The sequence below is a fragment of the Equus przewalskii genome, chromosome 17, assembly GCF_037783145.1.
Source record: "Equus przewalskii isolate Varuska chromosome 17, EquPr2, whole genome shotgun sequence".
NCBI lineage: Eukaryota > Metazoa > Chordata > Mammalia > Perissodactyla > Equidae > Equus > Equus przewalskii.
Genome location: NC_091847.1, coordinates 42,797,590 through 42,816,940, shown reverse-complemented (window position 1 = coordinate 42,816,940; position 19,351 = coordinate 42,797,590). Strand labels below are relative to the sequence as shown.

The 19,351-nt window shown below is 38.3% G+C and overlaps 1 pseudogene; it reads right to left on the bottom strand.

Moving 5' to 3' along the window:
* Window positions 1-1,797: 1,797 nt before the first annotated feature.
* Window positions 1,798-2,593, bottom strand: LOC103556426 (NADH dehydrogenase [ubiquinone] iron-sulfur protein 3, mitochondrial-like; annotated as a pseudogene).
* Window positions 2,594-19,351: the final 16,758 nt, after the last annotated feature.

Sequence of the window (19,351 nt, the reverse complement as noted above, 5' to 3'; positions counted from 1 at the left end):
ATTGACATTGTAGAATTATAACTTGAAGTAACTAGGTCGTTATTAGTGGAATCAGAATCCTACTTTTGATCATAAATTCCATATAGCAAGCTAGACAGCAGTGATATTGGAATGAGCTAATCTAATAACTGCTTCCTCTGTTTTCATGATTCATCTTTGTAACTCCAGGTGCCTGAAGGTGGTGGTATAGATAGAGGTTCATAAAAGCATCTGAAAGCTTTCATGACAAAGAACAAACAGGTGACTATCACCAAAAAACTTGCGTAAAATACATCAAAGTTTGAGAATCTTAGCATCTTCCCAGACCTCCAATCCCAACTATTTTAGCGCATAGGAAGTTTCCATGCTAGTAGGAAATGGAGCAGAAAGCAATAAAAAGTTAAATGAATAAGCACTCAATGGGGTCAGTCAATGACTATGACTATTTTGTGACTTTGGGGAAGGAAGAACACCCATTTGCCATCACGATATGACAAACTTCTTGTGAAATACAACTCAAAAGCGAATTATAGATTCATACCACAGGTTAGACTCTGGTAAAGGGATCTTTACCTGAATAAGAATTTTTCAACTGGTTTCCAAGTACCTAGTTGCTAGTTGCTTTCAGTCCATTTTCTTTTTTATTCCTACAGTGTTACTGGTAAAGACTATACCAGGCAAGGATTTTAAGTGTCATGTCATGGTGTGTTTGCAGATTGGAGTGTACTGAAAATACTTACTGAGCTAATGTTAAATTTTTACTGACAATCCATGACTTAATAATGACCCATAGATAAAAATGTCTGTTATTGTCCCTGCTGCCTCTCAACACCTCTGATTTTTCTCCCATCATCATCTGCGCTCTCCCCACTTCCCCCATGCTTTGGTAGCTCTCAAGGAAAAAGTAAAGATTTGCTACCCATTAGGGGGCCTGTGGATTCAGAAGCAGAGAAATATGTGAAAAGGTGAGAAAGCAAAACAAGGATATTTCAGGGGAAACAGAGTTTCATACTCCTAGACTAGTCTGATAGGCCTACTCAGTGATCCACTGCCCAAAACTAGCTTCTTAATGAGCTAGATGAATTTTTCACTTAGCTTCATATGAGTCAAAGGTCAAAGGTCTCTTGTTGGGTTTCAAAAACTTGTAGAAGTATCTAATATCTATTGAGTGACTGCTAAGTAACAAGCATTGTGATAGAAATTTTATTCTCACAATCACCCTGTGAGCTATGATGTTATTAATCAAATTTACGATATGAGGGAGCAAAAGTTCAGAAAAAGGTTAAGTAATTTACCAAAACCAGGCTGATGGAGTCAAAATTCAAAGACAGGTGTCAAGGCCCAGAGAGAATCTCTCTACTCTTGTTTCTGCTATTCCACATTGCCTTGTGCATCTTTATCAGGGCTTCGTATTTCAATGTGATTTAGCTCAATCTAGATCTACTCATTCATCCTGAGTTCCACAAGCATTTATTGGGCACTGTGTGGGGTACTGGGTTACTTCCTGAAGCCTTGTGAGGTAAGGTGCACTGGGAAATTGAGTTTGATATAGGAGTGGGACAGGTGGCTGCATGTTGATTTTTAGCACAAGCATAGATGGGCATTGCCTGGGGAGGGTGCCTAGGGACTTTGGGGGCTAAGAATTGGAAAAGAACTAGATAACAGAAAGTGAGAAGGTACTAATGATTAGTTTTACATCTTTTGTGTGTGTGTGTGTGTGTGTGTGTGTGAGTCTAAGTAGGATTTTATTTACACAGACACTCAACTCAATTATAGATACATTGCTAGATCGCTAGGATCCACATGCCTTCCCTGGAGCTACGTGGTTTCAGGTTTCTCATCTCCGGCTTCAAGCTTGAGACACTAGGGGGCTGGAGATAGGCAGGGAAAGCCTCCCATGGGCTGTTCAGGTCAAACTTGGGGAACTCTTGGGCCAACTCCACCAGCTCAGCCAACACCCACTTCACCTTATCATCATAGCGTAGCTCAACATAGCCAGACAAGGGGAAGTCTTCCCAGAAAGGATGTCCCTGGAAGCCATAGTCTGTCAGGATCCTTCTTAGGTCAGGGTGGTTAGCAAAGATGACTCCAAACATGTCCCAGATTTCCCTCTCATACCAGTTGGCTGCCTTGTGCACAGAGACAGTGGACTCGATGGACGTCAGCTCATCTGTGTAGGTCTTCACAGGGATCCGGGAGTTGAAGCGCAGAGAGAACAGGTTGTAAATAATCTCAAAATGGTTCTGCTGGGTGGGGATGTCCACTGCCATCAGGTCAGCCAGGGATTTGAATTGTGCGTTGGTGTGATCCCTGAGGAAAGTCAGCACTGGGATGATCCCTCAGGATGGATACAGATCTCTAACTCATTGAAGCAGGACGCCTGAACTTGGTGGACATATTTGGGCAGGATATCAGCCACGTACTCTCCAAAAGCTGAGAGCCGCCTGTGGGCCACATCATTCCATGGTCTGACAGTGGGGCGCGTGTCCACTGAAGTGCTTTCCATCCTCACTGGCAGCAACAGTACCAAGGGTTGCCTGGCCACTCTGGCCAGTGCCACGGCCCCCACGAGCCCCCACCACCAGCCCCTAGCCACTGCCACCGCAGCCGTCATTAGTTTTACATCTTTTTATAATATCGCTGGATTTGATAGCTTTTAAATGTGGCTAGGTTGAATTACATTTCCTAAAATTCGCTGCATGTTTCTGGTTAGGGTAGGTAAAGAGAATATTTTCATGAGAGATTTAGAAGGCAAGAGTGAAGCAGCAACCTCTTTGTCTTTATGCTCAGGTCAAAGCGGGTGCTTTTGTAGCTCTTGCATATTGTCATTTATCAGCTGACTCACCTTGGGATGAGGTAGTAGTCAGGCCTCCAACTGCCTCATCCTCCCCTGATCCTCCTTCAGTTTCTCTGACTCCTGAGCCAGGGGCATGTTCAGCTCCATGACAAAGCGCACGAGCTTTTCCTGAAGTATACACACATCACCAAGGTTGGAGGCAGCTCCACTCTGTCCTCACAGTTACAGCCGGCTGGTACTCGTAGGTGCCAGCTTGTCCTTGGGCTCCCCACTTGCTATCCATCTTCTGTTCCTGACTGTGTCCTGTGTGTTTCAAGATCCAACATGAGAAGCAGAGGAATAGTCTTACTGAGACTGTTTAACCAGCTTCCAGTGTGAGGTCAAATTCCTGTATCACACCCTGCTTCTCTGATTGAACTCTGACTAACACACTAGGAAAGGAGAGCTCTAAATGCTTTCCTTCCCCGCTTCTAGATTCCATGACCTAACTGTATCTAATACTCTTTGAACCTCGGGTCTTTATGTACTTCAGGCTTGCACACCTCTCTTCCTGTTGGTCCCTGCTATGCACTGAATTCTCTGCCGTTGAAACAAAATTTACACGTTGAAATCTAATCCCCAATGTGATAATATTTGGAGGTAGGCCCTTTGGGAGGTATTAGGTCATGAGGGTGGAGCCTTAATGAATGGGATTTGGTGCCCTTATAAAAGGGGCCCCAGAGAGCTCCTTTGTCCCTTCCACCATGTGAGGTTAGAGCAAGAAGTTTCCATCTATAAGTCAGGAAGCAGGCTCATCAGACACCGAATCTGCCAACATCCTGATCTTGGACTTCCCAGGCTCCAGAACTGTGAGAAATAGATTTCTGTTGCTTATTAATCACCCAGACTACGGTATCTTGTTATAGCAACTCGATTGGACTAAGACAGTCCACTTGCTCACCCTGGACAATCTCACACACCCTATGTTTTCAAGTACCCTCTCTAAGCCCCTATAAGCTAACAAGTACCCCTGTGTATTGGCAGGCAAAATTTCTCCTCTACACTTTAAAATTGTATATGCAGATGCCTACTGAAAAAGCCCACTCAGAAGTACTATATACAAACTAGAATTTAATTTGTTCAATATCAAATTTATTCTTGCTCATCCCACACTCTGAAAAAATAAACGAACTAACAAGCAAACACCCCTAATCTTCTCCTAATGATTTTGCTTTAACTATCGGAAGAACCCTTGATCCAGTGCTCAAGACAGAATGCTAGGAGTTTTCATTCCTTGGTATTTTCTTATTCTTCACATCCAATCACTCAGCCATAAATTTTCTAAACATCTATCAAATCCATTCACTTCTCTCCATACCAACAGCTACTGTTCCAGCTCAAGCCATCCATTCTCTAAGAGATGGTCACTGTTAATAAGTGTGTATATTATAAGACATATACAATATGTACATTTGATATATATATTATGTACTATATTTATTGACGGTATGCACTTTATATATATTTACATATATGAGATCATGTTACACATATTTTTCTGAAACTTCCCTTTTTACTTAATATTTTGTAAATAGTCTTTTTAACTATTGCAAAGTATTATGTGTTATGGGTGTACCATTATTTATTTAAATTATACAAGTAATAGACACATATGGTCAAGAACGCATGCAGAAAGCTATAAAATATAGAATCAAATTTGCCTTTTCCCATTGGCTTATTTCCATTTTGCTATTGCAATCATTGCTAAAAGTTGTTATATTAGTCACACTGAGTTTAATCTTATGACTTTAAATCCTATGCTATACCTCTATTTTTGATTTGTCAACATTAAAGAGTAACTATTTACTCCCTTAAATAATGTGTGAAAATCCACTGTATTTAGACCATCTTCCATTCCCCTGTCACAAATCAGATATTTTTTACTGATTTTAGTTTTTCATGTAGTAATTTTAGCTTTAAACTGTATTCTTAAGCTTTTATTTGTTCTTTTATCAATTTTTACCAATATCTACAGGTTCTCTTCTATGAAAGATGAGGAAATTAATTAGCCCACTGACACGTTCCTAGATCTATTTTTCCTCATTCCATCTCCAATTTCTGTCAGCTACATCATAATTTTTGCAACGTCAAGATTAATAATATTGACCAATATGTTCAGTTTCATCATTATAGTTAAGTCTACTATTCTTTATTTCCAGATTTCTTCTCAAGGCTGAAAACCAATAAATAACATTTGTTATAGCCACATTTAAATACACCTAGTTACTGTACAACTTGATAAAATATTTGGACCATAAAAAGAGCAAAATAATTCTACGTAATTGAAGCTTCTAAAAAGCAAAGGCTGATGGATTCTTTTTTATTTCCTTTCTAGTGTCCTTCATTTCTTCTGGGTCATTTTCAAATATCTTTCGCTTGTACCCTATGCAGTTCACCCTTGGCTCACCAGGAAAGTATCTGCGGCTCAACCAGGCAGGTTTATTACTTGTTGCAGCAGGGAAGACACATACCAGTGGGGACTGCGGGGTGTCTCAGTGAGAGGGAGTTCCAATGAACCAACCACAGGCTTTGGGTTTGTGTTAGATTTGGGGGAGAGTTTAAGTAGGGCTTTGCTTTGGGTTGCATGCTTTCAGGAAGTGAGAGTAATTCTGTGATTGAGTGTCTTAGTAAATCTTTTCTACAAGGAGAGAAAACTAGGCAGAGGCTAAAACCATAATTAATAAAGAAGCAGCAATCACTTTTACTGGCCAGGGTAGGAGAATGTTGTCATTTTTGTGGTTCAGATAATGTTCATGTTTTGTTTGTGTTCAGACATGATTATGTCTTGTTTCATATGATCACAGAGCGGCGTTCTCTGGTGTTGATGTTTAATGTAACTGTGTATGTTCAACAGGAGAAACCAAGGTCTAGCGATGAGTGCCAGCTTGTAGCAACACCGAGACTTAACTGATAATACCAGACTACTAGTTCCCGGAAGGCAGGGGCTGCTATCTACCTATCTGTCTATCTATCTATCTTTCTATTTATCTATCTGCCTGTATATTATTTATAGTTTGTATATGTATAAAATATTACATGTATACATATATATGTGTGTGTAGGAAAGTATATACATATATATATATATGTAAAATCTTACTCATATACATATATGTGTGGGTTTTTTTGTATATGTGTGCGTGTATATATATATATATATATATATATATATATATACACAAAGATATCAGTGATTCTTAACTGGGGTGATTCTTCCCCTGACTCGCCCAAAGGTCGGGAATACTGTTAAATATTGTATAACGCATGTAAGTCTTCACAACAAAGAATTATCTAACCCAAAATATCAATAGTGCCAAGGCTGAGAATCTCTGGTATATATGTATGTATATGTGTGTATAATAGATGAGAAATTTTCTGAGTTTCTCCATGTCCCCCAATTTTTATTTTCTTCTCACACTTGATGCATAGCTTGGCCAGGTATAGAACTGTAGGATTAGAATTTAAATATTACTCTACTATCTTCTACTATTACGATGAAAAGTCTGCTGGAAATGTGGTTTTATTCTTGATACATCCTTTGACTCTCCCTCTTCCTCTCTCTTGAATCTTTCAGGATTTGTCTGTTTTTGTGGTTTTTCCATTAATTTCATGGGTCCTTTCAACATAAATATTTACACTATTCTTTAATTTCGAAAATTTTCTGTTGTTGCTTAAATGTTTTCTCTCCTCCATTAACCCTGTTTTCTACACCCTATTTTCTATATCTTTTGAGTCTATCCTCTACATATTGCAACTTTTCTTGTAGACTTTCTTGCACTTTCTCTTTTTGTTGTATAGTCTAGGAAAGCTCTTCAATTCAGATCACTTATTTGGTCTTCAACCATGTTTATTTATTAATGAGAAAAACTATTGCTTTTGTTTTCAAAAATCATATTGTAATTTTCAAGAACTTTTAATTATTCTTTGATTTCCTTTCCTTTATCGTGTCTTCCTGGTTTTATTTTAAAATGCAGTACCATTTGAAAATCTCTGAAGATGTTAACTGCATATTTTAATTACTTTTTTCTTCTAATGCTTTGTTTGCTGGGCAGTTTTATTATTGCTAACACTTACGATGTTGATCATCCTCGTCTCTGCTTAGTCTTGATTGCCCATTCATAATTAATTGAGTGATTAGATTGATTAATACAGGCAGGGAGCCTAGAGACCCACACAATTGCCAAAAGGAGGCCTTGGCTTTGGAGATGGAGCAGGATAAGTTATTTCCCTCAAGGGCAGATTGGATTTTTTAGCCTCATCCACTTATCTGTTGTGGCAATGGGACTTGTCCAAAGCTCCAGTGTGCCTCTCTCTAGGACCCTAAACCCTCCCCTGATAGATTATGTACAGACTTTCTCTAATTTGTGTCAGGGTTTTCTCCTGAGGGCAAAATCCTTTCTTGTCAGTCATTCCATTTTCCTGTGGAGGATTGAAGGAGTTACTCCCTCAGCTATGATGCAATCAATTATTTAATGACTTTTTCTGATGGCCCCAAGGCCCACTTCTGTTCTGAGGGTTTGGTGGCTTTTATTTGGCACTCCTTTGGAAATCATTTAGGGAAACTACTCACAGATATCTTGGGCCTCTGTCTCCAGAGCCCATCTCTGAATGTTTGTGCAGGATAAACACTGCACAAGTCTATGTGAATCAAAACTCCTAGAGTTGTGCAGTTCACAGCTTGAAATCTACAAGAAATATCCCGAAATATGCTGAACTTTTATCTTTGTGGTTTCCCAATGACCTCCTGCTTTTTCGCTATGTGACCTTGGAAGGATGGAAAAAACAAGTATTCTTATCCCAATGACTTGAATCAGAAATCATGTACTATATTTAGTTATGTTAGTTCCCCTGGATAATATATATTATTAGATTAATCCCCTAAATAGCATCACTCCAAAATCCATAGAAGGAGAGAAATAATCAAGTGTCTCACAAAATATATGTATAAGTTATTGAATTTTATTTATGAAAACTTTGGCTTACCAGAAAAACACAGGCTTTATTGAGAAATTCTTTGTAAACTATGACTTTATCAGCTTCTGATACGTTAAACATACTAATACGTTAAGTAAAGATGTATGTGTGTGTATAAATGAGACAGAGTCATGAGGATAGAAATTATTTTTTAAATAAATGATGATATTTATGCCTAGAAGTCCCTCTACTTAAAACTTTCAGGTAGGATAAGTAAATTTGATTCAAGGAAAAAAGGACTAGACTTCTAGTTTAAGAAGGAAGAAAATAGAGACAGAAAAGAAGGAATGAAGACTGATTACTGGCTATCTCTTCATTTCCTAGTCCAACCAATGGAAAATGTGACTGAAGTCACAGTCGGTTGTGACTTCAGTTTAATATTTATCAACCAAAGAAGGATAAGAAACGTGTCACAGGTGAGTGCCCTGAGAAGCAGACTCTGAGATGATCAGCATGCAGGATATTTATTAGGGAGTGCTCTTAGGATCAACACCTACGGAAGGGAGAGAAAGGAAGCAGAAAATCTTAGTTGAACTAGGGCATAGTCCAACCAAGACTTCAGCCCATCCCACAGGGAGCTCCAGAACACATCTGGTGTTTCAGAGATGTTTCAAATTAGGATAAAGGAGTTTGGCCTCTGTATCCTCATATTGATCAGCCACTGTGTGTAGGCGTACCTGAAAAGATGTGTGACTTGGCTAAGGTAGCTTTCTTCTACCGGGGATAGCCACCAAAAAAGGCTGTGTTCTGTTCTTCATGGTGAGAAGCACAAGGTGCAATAATTTGTCCCTTAGTTTGGAGAGAACATCCTAGCATGCTGCAACCTTAAAATTTTTATTAGTCTTTTAGGCCCCTGAATCTTCATAGGAATTATTTCACACTCTCTGTAGCTCATATGGCTTACTAAGACTTCCATCATGCTAGCCAGTTCTTGCTCTTCCAGTCAAATTAGAATAATGTCATTTCGTAGTAGTCAAGCAGTATTATGCTCTGTGAGATAGACAGCCTGGATTTCTTCAAACTGTGTTATGACAGAGGACAGAATAACTACCATAGCCTAGAGAAAAACTGTAAAAGTATTCTGTTGCCTATTCCTTTCTTCTGACAAAGATACAAGAGAAAACATTCGCCAGATCAAATCAATGGCCACTTACTAGTTCCCGAGGTCATATTAATCTGTTTTAGCAAATATACCACCTCTGGCACCACAGCAATAATTGAAGCTACTGCTTTCTTAAGTCTACGCTAATACATTTTCTCCTTTAATTTTTGTTGTCTTTATTTTGTTTTTTGGGGGAGTTGGTTATTAAAAGAAATATGATGACAGCTATCACTCATGCATCTTTTAGAAATTTAAGGGTGATGCTAATTTCTGCCATCCGCCTGGCAGTGGGATATTGTGTTTTATTTAATATCCTAGTAAGGAGTGGGGCAGTTTCAGAGTTTTTCACTTGGCCTTAATAGCTCCTACACCACAAGCCAAGCAACCAATGTATGGGATGGCTCCAAGTAGTAAATATAACCACTATACATTTGGGGACTCTAGAAATGACCATTAAGTGAGTCTGCAAATCCAGTGGTCCCACTGTGAACTATGTGTGGGCCAGGACCCAATTTATTTTCTATTTTCATATGATCCCACTATAAGAGGGGGGGCATGATATACTCCAGGCTTCAGGGTATCATATCATCTCGGATCTGTGTTCAACAGTCCTTGAAATGATTAGGTATTCCACTTCGCCCAGTGTTCAGCTACCAGAGTAAATACCTGAAGGTCCTCTTCGGAAAGTACTTAAGAATCATTGCCATGTATAATTGCTATGGCTTTGCAGGTTTCTTTCTCCTGGTGACCCAGTCTCTTCTTCAGTTAGTGGATTTGAGGTCCAAAATTTGGCTCTGAGATGGGAACTGGGTAAGGCATTGTGACTTTTTATCAATATATTTGTCCTTACTCTTAGCTTCCTGATTTTTATCATTGATTTTATGGATTGAACAATACATTTTTGGCTACTTATTCTTCTTGGGATGCTATATTCTATTAACTATCTCTAGAACTCTGTGAGTTGGGCTTCCTTAGCCCCTTGACTTGACTCCAACATTGATGCTTAATCTCATTATTGCAAATGCACCCATCTGCCTTCTGATGGGTAAATGCTGTCATCTGGTCTCTATTGTGTTGTGTACTGTTATCCCCATTGCTATTAGTGATATGAGTTCTGTAATATTTTCCACTCACCTGGCCCAGAAAGGAGAGCAATAGATGAACTTCTCAGTGATGTTTGGACCAGTTTCACCAGCATATTCATTATTATTTTGGTAAATACTCTATCCCACTTGCCCTCCCATGGAACAGAATAGTCTAATGGGATTTATTACCTTATGTAATACATCCCCTCTAACATACCCATCTCTCTGGGACTTTCTTCTCTTCTTCCAGTATCTGCCATGATAGTTCTGACATTGCCACTTCACTAGAATGCGCCACCTAAGCGGCTTGCAAGTAAGTGCTGCCTAGCTGTGTGTTCACATCATTTCTCAGGTCCTTGCCAGGGTGATACATCCTGCTTTCTTGCAGAGTACTCCCAAAATTTGTGTTCTACCCTCCCCCTTGGTCCAGCATGCTCAGAATCCAGTCCACAGCATACTGTTCCACCTCACAGGGGTACATGTTGGTCAGGTCCTAGTGTTCCTTTAAGGTAGAATCTCTTTTTTCCCTTAGTAGACTTAGCACTTCCCTGCCTTGGTTGGTATAAATTTTTGCCTAAATTATTCCTGGTGGCCAGGAGATGGGGAGAAGGTAGATCCTGAAGACATGTTTTCTTTTAGGAAAGAAGCCTCTGCATTTTTTCAGACAAAGGGGGATTGCTAATCCTAATAGGGCTAATTGGGCCATTTCTACAAATTGAGAGGGTTCAGGGGAATCTGGAGATTCACGATTTTTAGGTGTATTACCCCAGGTATTATTCTAGGTGTCAGTACCTCATTCTTTCCCAACAAAGAACTGCCTTTGGCATGGCACATCCACTTGTTTGGGAATTTAATCTTATTTTGGAGCTTGGTACTCTTACTATTCCATTCTGGGCCTAGTTCCTCAGCCTTCTCAGTCCTCTTGCTATAGGAGATAAGAGCAAGGAGGCTTTCTGGCTTTTGTACTTAGCTTTTAATTGCTTATTAATCAATCTTATCTTTTTATTTTTTTTTCCAGAAAGTTCATAGAGCTTAGCAAGAGCAACTCAACTCCAATGTCCTTGGGGTTACTATTTCCCCATAAGTCTCAATTGTCTAATGTATTGCACAGGCTAATGCAGTCTCTTCCACAGGACAACCTTCCAGTTTGCTGCTGATGAAAGTGTTAATAATTATATTGCCCCCTTATGCTCAGGAGCTTTCTGTGTTCACCTATTACTAATGATGGGCTCCTGCTTTCCATCACCAGACAGGGACAAGTGATCCAGCTTCAAAATTTCAGTCAATGTCTTGTTTCTCTGACCACTGTCCGTACAGTGGATTGGTTTCCCTGGGAAGCAGATTCAGAGATAGAGCCTAGTGTGAAGAAGGATGTTTATTAAGGAGTGCTCTTAGGATCAACACTTGTGGAGGAGAGGGCAGGAAAGAAAGCGTGATTAGGGAGAGGCAGAAGTGGAGCTGGGATGAAGTCCTAACAAAGGTCCAAGCTGGCACCATGAGAAGTCCTGGAAATGCAATGGTCTATCAAAATTGTATCGACTTGGGACAAAGGGTTCTTTTTACCCACTTGTTGATAAGTCTTTGCATGCAGGCCTTCTCCTGAAAGTAAGTGTGAAGTTGAATGAAGCAGTTTTCTTCAACCAAGGCAGTTCTAAAAGAGGTCTGTATCTGAAAGCATTTTCCAGCAGCTGGGGGAAATATTCTTCATTCGAAAGGGCAATCTTGATGACACATCAGAGCATCTATTACATGATATGACCCATCTGAAGGGATATCTTTCAAACTGAGGATGGAAACAAAAAAAAATTGTGGCACATAATAAAGTAAATAGTTCCTACTCTTGTTGTTTTCAAAATGTGACTAGAAAATCATTTCAACAAGATACTCATCTGTTATTTACCCATTTCTTTAAAAACATTACTTACTGAGAAATAACCTATATGTTAGGTGCTTGTTGGTATTCAGATGTGAATAAGATAGATAAAGTCCTGCTTTCATGAGGATTACATTTTATGAGAAGAGATAGATGCTAAAAAAGTAAGCAAATAAATACATAATTTCAGATAATTTATTAATGAGTACATGTTAATTGGATAATTTAGTGCATCTTATTGGGCACCAGCTCTATGCACATACTAAGCACTGTGTGGAATTCAGAAAACTCTGTATCCTGTGTTAAATGAATTAAACAAGGTGGCCGTTAGACTGATGTGGCTTTAATGCTGTAGTGGCCTACATAAGCAAACCGATCTAAGCCTGTAAATGCCTCAAAGTTACAAAATCAAAATGCCAAGGACAACGAATCACAAACAGCCAACAAAGTTTTAAGCGATAGTCAATTCAATAATTTCCTTTCTTTGCTTCTGCACTGTCTCTATATGTCTTTGCCCTGGCTCCTATCAGCAGAGTGCTCCCAACCACTTCTGGTTTGGTGCTGCTCAATTCAAATCGATTTTTCCTCAAATAAACTTCAAGAATTTTTAATACACCTCGGTTTATCTTATAACATCTCAATGACTTTATAATCTTACTGGGGCAAGCCAAACAGGCAGAGAGAAAATCTAACTCCGAATGAGTGTGTGATTAAGATTCAAATAAATGAACCAGAGAATAACTGCAATGCTTTGCTTCTAAAACTGCAGTCACAGACCCACCAGAGTCTGAAGCAACTGCAGTTTTTGTTAGAGATGCAGATTCTAGGGATCTAACTCACATTTGCTGAATGAGAATATCTAGTGCAAGGGATACTGCGGCGCAGTTGTGCTGGAGAGGAATTTGTGAAAACAATACCTCAGAAGAGGTTAAAATAATCATCTGTTGGCAGAATGCAAGGAAGATCCATGGAGCTATGAATCTTGAGAAGAACCATGAAAATGGGTGGAATTTAGATCAATGAAGAGGGAAGAATGTGTTTCATATGGGGGAACTGAATCCTAGAGATATTTAAGAGATCTTGAATAGATCAGACAGACTATAATGATGCACAAATTGGAGAACAGTAGGAAATGAAGTTGGAAACGAAGTTTGCATCAGGTGGTAGACAGCTTTGCACGCCAGACTTAGAAATTTGTCTTGATTCTGAAGCCAATAAGGAGTATTTATTTATGTCAAGGGAGAAGATTGATACAAGCAAAGTTTTGAGAAGATTAACCTCGTCGTGGTGTTTTGGATATTCTGAAATGAAGAGACACTGGAAACAGGATCTCAGTTAAGAGACCACTGAGGTAATCAAGGTATGATGCCAATAGCTAGATTAAGGAATGAAAGCGGAAGAGGTAGATGGATATAAGAGAGATGATGGGAAAAATACTTCATCCACTTTATTTTTTATGAAAGCTGACATTTATTATCCTGAAGGAGGCAGAGAAGCTTAGATAAGATAAACATCTCATGTCATAAATGGTAATGCATATCATGTACTTGGTCTAGTCACTGACATGGGACTGAAGCTCAATGAATCCTGGCTCCAATGCTGATTATTCATATGTGGCACAAACCTGTGCTGTCGTGAAAGTGTAATTCGCTAGAGTAAGGAATTCTGGGTCCAAGAACTGGCAAGGTCTTGCTTTTTTCTGGGCCTTGGCTGTTTCTACTAGGGTATGCAGAGAGTTATACAAGAAAGTCTGAAAGTCCTTTAAAGTTCTGAAATTCTATCACTTTAAGAAATGATAACTTAATACATGTTATAATAGATATCTTATATATGAATATGCATCCTATACCATAAAAATAGTAGCAATATCCTCAGTCTCTTCTAGGCAGAGATAATTCCCTTCTTCTCACATAAAGTTTTTTCTTTTAATTCCTTTATTTGTGCTATTTTCAGTACACAATATGGCATTTGAGTTAGAAGGAAAGAATCTTATTTCAACTTTAACTAAGAACCAAGTTGTAGTGTTTAATGAAGGAGAATAAACAGCATGGTACAACAAAGATTAGAACTGGGCAGCTTTCATTTGCCTACATTTGTAGAAATAATTGTGGAAGTGATTTTAACATCCTGTTTCTAAGAAAAAAGACACAGAGGCACAAAGGAACTTACAGATGAACTTCAAAGCTTGAGAAGCTGTAGAATATCCCCAGTGCATGTTGAGTTTAATGGCCAAGAACTATGACGTCAAATGCCTTTTCTGTCATTTATGAAAAGAATTATAAACTGATTTCGATCAGACCTGTCTTGTTGAAAATCGTATACTGCAAAGGCAGTGCAAGTATTTTTCACTTTGGAAAAACAATTACTTTCTTCATCTTCAATTTAAAATAAAGGCAACTTGCTTTCTGCGATATAATGTCTCCAGCAAAACCAAAGCGGGGAGGGTTGTGCCTTATAATTTAGCGTTAGGCAAGCATTTCTAGTCAAGCACATTTTTCTTTACCCATGCTTGTAAGGCAATCTGTATGAAAAAGCAACTTTAAAATAACTTGGGTTTATTTAGTAGCAACCATGATAACTTTGAAAAGTTCTGATGTCAACAAGGATTTAATTTTTAAAATTTACTAAATTTACTAAAAAGTACTCTGCCTGATACATAATTAACAGATGAAAATTGTGATTCAGATTTTTTTAAAGTTTATTATTTTTATGGAAATACTCACCCTAGGAATGATTTGAATAGCAAATTTCTCAAGTATGTTAAAAGAGATTCAATTATCCAAAATGTATTTTATATTTGTTTTTAAGGTTCATATTTATTAAGTTTATTTGTACCTGTACCTTGAGTCCTATGTGTTGAATTGTGGATATTTGAATTAGCTGCCTGGAATTTATCAAAGACATTGATTAGCCCTGATCTTATGCACCAGTGTATGATATAAATCCTAACCAGAATAAAAAGTGTGCATATGGCTCTTTTTATTTATGTATTATTTTCATAATATGATGGCATTTGTCCTTTTTCAAATCAGCTTTAAGATTCTTAGAATAAGCGTTCTTTCTGATTATGTTTTTTCAACATTTCTTTTGCACCTTTAAGTGCCTAAATGATGTAACTTTAAGATGTAATCAATATGATATAGGAAAAAGCATATGGGATGTGTCATTTGGTCGTCAGGTTTGTCTTTTGAACTCACTCTAACAAGAGTGACTAGCAGAGAGGGAGCTGAGGGAAGTGCCAGTCTATTATATAGTCACAGGCTGGCATTGTCTGGGAGGCACCAACGGTATAGAGAACTGCGAAGGGATGACAGAGCCATTCCAGGGGGACCAGGAAGAAGCATCCCGGAATAGGAAGCAGGATTTAGGTAAAGAGTCCTTCAGTTCTCTCTCAGGTGTCTTGAAAGTATCATAAGGACCCTGTTGCTAGGAGACTTACATTTTTCAGATCTTGAAATTTGTACGTTTCCCGAACACTTTCCTCTAGACCCACTTTAGGAGGATACTCCCCAACAAAATTCTTTTGAAAAGAGAAAGGGAAAGATGGTCCAAGAGGGATTTTAACAAGTCAAACAAGTTTTGAATTTAGAAGGCGTGTATCAAGACTAAATAGCCCCATGAATCCCATAAGTATTAAAAGCAATTCCTAAAAGAACAGTGCAAGATGTCAGAGAATTTGTAGAATGATTTCTACCAATTTCAAATTATTTTCATGCCATGCTTGCTTATTTTTCAGCAGTGTTCATTCCCAAATGAATATTTGGCAAGGTAGGGAAAGGAAAACAAAGCTGTCTTCATTCTGTAATTTCTTTATCAATTCAAGTCAAGAAACCATGGAAAAGTGATAATAAAGAGCAGGAAATCTGAGTCAGACATAAATGAATGATGATAAATACCTGAACGTGTTTGAATTATGGTATTCTGAATAGATGTTGGGGAAAGGTTGCTGAATTATCAACTTGCTTCCGCTGAAGTTTTAATTTGTGTTAATTTGAGAGCCTAATTTTATAAATACTGTGCTGCAAATTGAGAGTGTTATTTTACTGCATTGACTTAGAGAAATAAGCCCATTGATAGACAAGATGAATAGAAAAATAAATATTCACAGCCACTTATTAGCATAACTTTGGTTGCTTTTATTTTCTTTCCGTAGTTTCCAGTACAAGGCATTCACTGTATTCACTGTACAGTGAATTGCACATTTCTTTAATTTGTTTTGTTGAATTTTATCTGTGTTTAATTCGAAAGTTCTCCCAGTTTTGGGAACAAGCTCTGCGTAAATACGTACAACCTCTCTTTAACCTATACCCTTGAGGTATGACCAGTGGATTGTCTCCAAATCTATAACGTAGAACTGGGGTTCCAAGTTCTAATGGCTTCGGCAGGCATAACAAAATATATTTCAGGTAGGAATACAAAATCCATTTGTTTCAGCCCCTTGCTTCTGATGAAACATCCAGGTTCTGTTGCACATCAGATCCACAGTCAACAAATTGCCACTTTTTCTTTAGGTTGAGGATTAACTAGTCTGGCTGCTCCCTGGCCAGCCTCTAACTCCTCTGACCCCAGGCAATCTTCAAAAATCTGTCAGGCAGGAAAAGGGTGCATCTGTGCCATGCACAATCAATCACTGCTAGGAAAACAAGTCAAAACAGGACAACCTGCTGATAGTAACCTGGCAGTGATGTCTCGTTATAGGCAGTGCCATGTATTTATCTATTACTACTCTGATTTCTATGACTTTGTCGACTCCCTATTCAAATATTAAACTCCTTCAGATGAGTCTGAGGATACAACAAAGAAAGGGTAGGAGGCCAACTAGTCAAACGTATAACTCTCCAAATCTGACTTTTAAGAAAAATTCTTGTCATCAGTTTTAAGGGGGTTTTTGGCTTTTTTAGTAAAGCCCAACTGGATAGGGATCATGACTTACGTTAATTAATTGCTTACATTAGTCTCACAATTATCCTACTAAAAGAAGGAAGGCATAAGTTGGGCCACGGTTATAATTTTTCAGGAGTCAAATTTACCTGTAGGATTTTCCTCCTCCCGATCAACACCCTTCCTAGATCATCTGGAATACACTTCCTAGATTCTAGTTGCTGAATTCCTCAAGATTCACATGAGCCATCTAATCTAAGTTTAACCTCTCATAACAACTCTTTTCTTTATCCCACTCAACCACTTTCTAATTGACCCATACCTTTTACCTTAGATTTCCATCAAAACATAATTTCCATGAAGGCATGGACCTAGTATGTCTTGCTTACAATTTTATCTTCAGTCTGGTATTGATAAGTAGATCAATACATTTTTTTGATAAATAAATGATCCATTCACTCTGACTGATTTGAGCTTGTCATTAGAATAAATATTTCTGATTCAACTCATTTCTAGCAACATCTCAAATCTGATGATAAAGATAACTTCATTTCCTTAAGGTGTTAAAGAAAAAATTATTCGTGATGCTTATTAAGGAGAATAAGGAGGACTTCATTTAAGAGGAGACTTGAATAGGCATAGGGTATAAGGACCACTGCAATAAGGTCTTGCAATGGAGGAGGTAGATTGGGTTCAACTCCAAATACAACAAGAAAAAGTGGGAATTTATGGCCAAGCAGTAGATGAAAAAATGACTAAGAAGAAACATGAAGGATAGGAGGAATTCTGGCTAAACAGACCTAACAAAATTCTTGCTGGAGGCAGACCAGGTGATCTGACCTCACTTAGGGGATGGTAGAAGATGAAGAATCCAATTAACTATTGAAGATGATCAAATATGGAGGATGGAGGATTCTGGCTAAACCGACCTAGCAAGATTCTTGCTAAAATTGGACAATGCAGAGATGAACACGAAAGTCCAAAGGTCAAGACCTACTTGAAAAAGAGCTCAAAAGACCCTGATTAGAATTTGGTCAAAGGTCATCTCTGGACAAGAATCAGCTAAGGCATTGCCTGAATTCTACAGTGGAAATTAAAGTACCATTTCCAGGTTTGCTTAACTTTTTGCCAAACAGTTTCACATTTTGATGGCATTTACTACCAACAGACTAGAACATAGGATTGAGTTTTCATCTTTCTTACTTATCCAGAACTATTTATATACATTTATGAGTAACCTGATTGTCTTACTCTATTATTAAGCTATTCAAACAGAGTGATTAAAACATATGAGCTATCTAAACTGCCTTTAACACTTAAGATATTTAACTCATAACTGAAAGTCCAGAATTTGGATCTCAAAGGGTCTTCAAGAATTTAGCAGTTCTTGCCTCTTGCTTGCAGACTATTAAATGCCTAACCCAACCAACATGAATGGTTTGGGATGTGATTTCAAAATATTACCATAATAAAATTGCTTCCCTGAATGTGCTTAAACACTAGTAAAAATGGAGGAAGGGTGTTTATAAAGAATAAAGAGTTTTATTAGAATTAATCCTACATGTGAAATTACTCCAATTCCTCTGCTTCCACTTTGACTACGTATAAAACACTTATTTTGCCAATGCGTGGTAGATAGTAAATGTAATGGCTTAAAAAATTACTTTGAAATTAATAGGAGCATCAGAAAAGACCAGATTTTTTCACAATGAGATAAATGAAAGCTTCATGAGAGTTGGTGAAGAATTAAATGCAGGAAAGACAAGCTTTGGGATGGCAGAGAAGGAGAGTATACTAGTTTCCTAGGGCTGCCATAACAAAGAACCACAAACGGGGTTGCTTAAAATGATAAAACTTTGTTCTTTCATGGTTCTGGAGGCTAGAAGTGTGAAACTAAGATGTCAGTAGGGCCATGCTCCCCCTGAGAACTAGAATCTTTCCTTGCCTCTTCCTAGATGGTGGCCATTAATCCTTGGCTTTCCTTTGTTTGTAGCTGCATCACTGCTGTCTCCACTTCTGTGACCACATAGCACGCCTCCTATGTGTCTCTGTCCAAATTTCCCCCTTCTTATAAGGACATCAGTCATATTGGATTAGGGCTCACTCTAATGACATCATCTTAACTTGATTACATCTGCAAAGACTGTATTTCCAAGTGAGGCCACATTCTGAGGTACTGAAAACTAGGACTACAACATATATTTTTGTGGTACACAATTCAACCCATAACAAAGAGTTCCAAATAGCTTTAAGACATCCATCTTGGACTATTGACATGCTAGTTAGGCCAATCATGAAATCTGAGAGTATAAGAAGAAAGTAAGTCTGGAATGAGAGAAAGCTTAGGAAGCAAACAGTTTATGGGTGGTGTCAGTTGTGCTTGCCTGAGGAATCCACATTGGTTGTCATTAACCTGTGGATCAACAGGATTTCAATGAGCAAGAAGAGATAGAAAAAGAAGTCAAGCAAGAATAGGCAGGACCTTGGGAGAAAAATTAGGGACAGTGAAGGAAAATAGAATTTCAAGAAGGAGACTGGTCAATAGTGCTGAGTTGTTTGTTCCACCTGGAAAGGAAATCTTCAAATTTGAAACAGAGGACGTCATCATCATGGTGGCACAA